Source organism: Marmota marmota, unplaced genomic scaffold, assembly GCF_001458135.2.
Source record: "Marmota marmota marmota unplaced genomic scaffold, marMar, whole genome shotgun sequence".
Taxonomy (NCBI): Eukaryota; Metazoa; Chordata; class Mammalia; order Rodentia; family Sciuridae; genus Marmota; species Marmota marmota.
Window position 1 is genome coordinate 84,290,690 of NW_026000026.1, and position 5,424 is coordinate 84,296,113.

The following is a 5,424-nucleotide window of genomic DNA, read 5'->3' on the forward strand; positions in this document are numbered from 1 at the left end:
CTCCCTCCCTTTCTCCCTCTCCCTCTTCCTCTCCCTCTCCCTCTCCCTCTTGGTGCTGAGTATTGAACACAAGGTCTTACCCATGCCAAGCATGGGTTCAACCACTGAGCTACACTCCCCAGCACTAATGTTTTAAAATTATTAGAGTCAGACTTTTTAAATTTCAAGCTTGTAGTTTTCCAAGTCTTTTTTTTAAGTCTTATTATATTGGAATAATTTTGTCTTTGCAGACCTTATATTTGATAATTGCCAAGTAAATATTATTTCAACTTAGGCCTGCAACATTTATCCACACTTCTCCATTTGTTTAGTTAAATCAAAATTTCTTTACTTCAGCATAGTATAGAAGAAAGTGTTTGGATTTTGGAGTGAGCACAGAGGAGCATAAAATTATAATTTGATAGGATTCATTATTTTGCAGAAATGCATTTAGACAGAGTGCATTATATTATTAGTTTTTCTACCTTTACTTAATTGAATCCTGAAGAACTTCATTCACTTTTATGGACCAGTTCCTCCAGTGACTTGATTTTCTGCTGATCTTTAAAGTCTACTGCTGGCCAGGCGAGGTGGTGCATGTCTATAAAGTCTCAGGAGGCTGAGGCAGGAGAATTGCGAGTTCAAAGTCAGCTTCAGCAACTCAGCGAGACCCTAAGCACTCAGACAGACCCTGTCTCTAAATAAAATACAAAAAGAGCTGGAGATATGGCTCAGTGGTTAAACATACCTAGGTTCACTCCCTGGTACCAAAAAGTAAATAAAATAATAAATAAATAGATAGAGAGATAGATAGATAGATAGATAGATAGATAGATAGATAAAGTAAGTCTATTGCTATAATTTTAGCTTGCTGCAGATATATTTGGAAGCATACAAACATATTAATCATTTAAGCATACAATAATTAAATGATCATTAAATTCAACATTTACTTAAACTGGTGAGACATATCACATATGTCTTAACTTTCTCTCTGAAAAAAGTTAATGATTGGTGAAAAAGTGGAATTAAAACTCTGCATATATTTCTATAAAAGTTTTCAGAAAATTAGAGAATGGCTTGAGTTACTCATTCAATATTTTTTTACCAGGATTTCTAGTTATTTTAAAATCAGATATGTTTCTTGATGATTTGTTAAATTTTCATTAAGAACCCAGTACATCAGCATGTTAATTGCCTCATGATATTTATGCCAGATATTTTAAAGGTCAGTGGATTCCTTTGCGATTCTAACTTGCTCCTAAGAAAATGAACTTTCAGCTTACAGTGTGTACCATAATCTGATTTTTAGTTTGTTTGAACCAGGTGATTAGGACAATCTGCAGCTTACTACTCAATTTCCTGGAGGAATAGCAGAAAATGGAAATGAACTTTGGGAGCATGCATTAACAAAGATTCAATTGCAAATGTGAATTTTTCTCCTTAGAAATTGCTCAGAGGCCAGTATCTCCTTCTCTGAACACCTAAAGAATTTTTGTTACTGAAATATCACTAGTAGAGATCAGTCTATTTGCTATTGGACCAAATCTCTTCCCAACTTCTAATTTGGAGATAACTTAGACCTAAATCAAGATCAATTTTTTGTAAAGATGGCTTGGCAGTGTGATGTGACTCTTGATGCCTTCTTCTTTGGTGGCTGGTCTGCTGACATGTACAGGTGACAGGCTCAATTAATTATTAATAGTAGATCTGCTTTGCCTGTTACTTTATCTCCACCATAAGGCCGCTTTCATGGTGAGGACTAGCCAGGGCAGTGATGGGGGAAATTTTCTAGAAGTTAATTACCAGGTGCCTATCTGGGATGTGACGGGATTTTCTCTCTTCCTTCCTACCTTCCCTTTTTACCATCCCCAATGTTCTACAGGATTAAGACAGTATTTGATAAAACAAAGAAATGGAGACTTGGTTAGCCATAATAACACATCTGAAGTGTGAGGAGGTGATAGTTGGCTTAGAAATGTTCCACTCTTAACAAAAGGGAATGATTAATGCTTCCTCTCAGAAATACAATGTAAAGAAGTGTCAACCCTAAGCATCATTGTAGTGTCAGGAACTGTGGTCAGGACATGGACATTGAGCTAGGACATCAAGCTGGGGACAGAGAAGATAGTGAATTTTGACCAAGAAGATCATGGGGTTTAGAGAGGTGAGAAGAGAGGACCAGAAAGAAAAGTTTTCTGAAGTGGACTGAGGGGCTGAGGTCAACAGGGCATAGAAATGTTTTGAACTGTTTTCTGGGGTAGGAGCATATTCATGATCAGTGAGGTGTAAGTTAGTTTCATTTCTGATATTGAACTGCATCTGTATGCATTTGCAGCTATTACATGTGAAACTAAGGTTATACAAAAATATGGGAAGAGTGTAGCTCAGTATGAAAATAGAAACTACTGGTAACACACAGTTTTTTGTTTTGTTTGTTGTACTGAACCTCATAGTCATTATATAGCTCAAATACTTCCTTTTTAAAAAATCAAGTTTGGACCCTGCCTTGCCTTGTAGGTAGGTAGCCAGGATCCACCATCAGACTATATACTAATTAAATGATATAGGAGACTCATCCTGGTTCACAAAGAGCAATTCTCCTTCTGAGCATTGTCCATTAGTCTGGAAGCAAAAGTGTAATAGCTCTGTGTGAGGCCAGCCCCAACCTATTATCTTAAAATGAAGTTCCTGGAACATGCTAACCAGAATACCATCTGTGTTTCTTAAAATACGTATTCCTGAACCATATTCCATAAGCCAGGAGTGTACTCTCTTACTGATCATGCTTGCTTGGTAAATATGAAAACCTCTACTAAAGCAATGCTCACTAGGTTGACCCCATGCTTACTCACTTTTTAAAATTTCCCATTTCTTATTATAATCATCCTTACATTTAAGAAGACACCCGTGTCTATAAACTTCTGGCTAATAAAAGTTGGGATTCTTGTGCTCCCTCTATTTCTAACATGTATGACTGTTCCTGGAAGACAGAAGAGTTTAGACGAATATTTGTTTAATAGGTAAATTGAAGAAGCAACAGTTCAGTTCTACTTGTGAGAGAGCTATATTTGTTTGCTTGAGTAAGAATGGTTAAGAATCAAGTACTAATATCTTTCTCAGTGTTAATGTCTAGTTGCTCCCCTTGGGTGGGAAATAGTTCATTTGAATGGAATGGATGGAAAAGGACTATGATATGATCCCTCTAACCTGTTAATCACAGGGTAGCTTTCCTTTGCCCATGCTCTATTTTTCTTGCTATTATTTTGTGCTGCTCACAAAGACGTGGTACAATCATAATAGAAAAGTGTATTTTGCTTTGGTCTTAGTCCTTTTTCCTAAGGGAAAAATCAGTATTGTGTGTTTTTCCAGGGAGATGCTGTCCCAGAATGCTTTTCCCGAAGGACTATGGCTCTGATTCATCTATTTTTTTTAAAATGCTTTAGGTTTATTTTATTTCTACTATTTGTTAATGTTAATAAAATGTATACCATAAAGAAATAAACTTCAGAGGACATAAAGCACATACCTGGGGGCTACCAACTCTGTTAGCAAAGGTTCTGTTCCTCAGCACTCAAACACCTCCAGCTGAAGTTGGCTCTCCATGACAACTTTCTGTTCACAACAGAGCTACACACCAGGACAGGATGGGTGCCACCCTTCCTTGCAGTGTGACAAATATTTGGTAAGAAGATAATGCTAAATTCTTTCACCACTTGTCTAGTTTTGTTACTAGGAATGTCTAAAAGCATAGTATTCTATAGCTCTGTGGATTATGTGACTACTACTGTCTGCAGAGGAAATATTTAGTGTTTGTTTCTGAATAAACCTTTTTTGTTTTGTTTTTTTTCTAATATGAACATTATAGGAACCATGAACTTGAACTTGACAAGTGAGGAGACTACTTGGGTTCTGGACTTTACCTTGAGGATACTTAATAAACTTTTATTGTTTTTCTTTATCCTAATCAGAGACCATAGGAGGGATGCTATGATTAAAAAAAATTGGGGTTTCTTCTAAGCATTCTGAAGAGTTTTCCTCCTTTTGGGAAACATGGGGCTCCCATTTGTCTTCCAGCTGCTGAATTATCCTTTCCTTCTCCTCCAACTCTTCTTCCAACTCAGTGATCTTCTCTGTCTGAAAGGAAAGCTGGGTCGACAGTTCCATGATGAGGCTAATTTTCCTATCACTCTCTTCCATAGGAGGGAGACCACCACAGAACTCTTCTTCTGACAAGTTGTCTTCTAGAGCAAACAAGAAAAGGAAAGTCTGAGCAGTTTTAACTGGAGCTTCTAGAATTCAAAGACAGGAAACATGAAAAAACTTCATTTCTCACGTTCTCAAAAGAGAACACAGATGTTGTGTCATCTGGCCAGAGAGTTTGAGGATGGAAGGGACCAATTTCGGGTGCTTGTGAAAAAACTTGGAAGCCTCTTGAGAGTAAGGAGGATCATACTTGCAAAGTTTTTTTAATTTTTTTTAATTCATATGCATTTATTTTCAACTAACCATGGGAATGAGCCATCCTTGAAAATCCTAAGTTTCATGTTATCCTTTTCCCTAAAAACCTTTCACAAGAGCTACAATCAAGTAGAAATATGCTTCAAATTAAAGTTTTATTCAACTGAAAACAAAACAACTTGCCATTGTCCCTTCTGGGGAAAATGATAATGAGAAAAGACTAGACTCTCAACCCAAGTCAGCTTTAGAGTTGGCAGGGGTGCAGTTTGAGGTAATCCAGGAAACTCTGTTTGCATGGTAAATCCCACAGATATTCAATTCTTTCATTTCTGAAGGCTTTATGGCATTTAAAATAGAAAATTCCCCTGGACATAAAAAATCTTACCTGTTATCAATTTCTATCAGCTAACCCCTCAAATAAAGATAAGATCTGATAATACTAAAGATAATAAAGATAAGAATAAGAAGTTTAAGAGAGGCTCTAAGAAAGAGATAAAAGATTAGTGATTGTCCGCAGGGTGTTCTGCAAAACAAGTCTCAGTAGCCCTTCCAAAAAATTTGCTCCTCAAAATGAACCCCATCTTATTAGACCTAAGCAGTACCATCCCTCATTATCACTCTTCTTTTGAAATTTATACTATTAAATTCCTTTGGGAAAACATTCAAAGGATGTCAAGAGCTTGGGTATCACTTTAGAAGCAATGGAACCCTATCATATGAATAAACCTGACATAAGACCTTAACACTTGATTGCTATAATTGAAGGTCTAATATTTACTCCAGTCCAGTGAAAACAATTCCCAGAGCTACACCTGGGAGAAACACTACTCTCAGTCCCAAATACAGAAGCCTGCTACTGTCATATACCCATGTACCTGATAAAAATGGGGCATTTTTGCTGGGTGGTGCTTGCTTCCTCAGCAAATAAAACTAATGGGCTGTCATCACTTTCTCAGGGATTCACTAAAAGAAGCTTGAGCATTA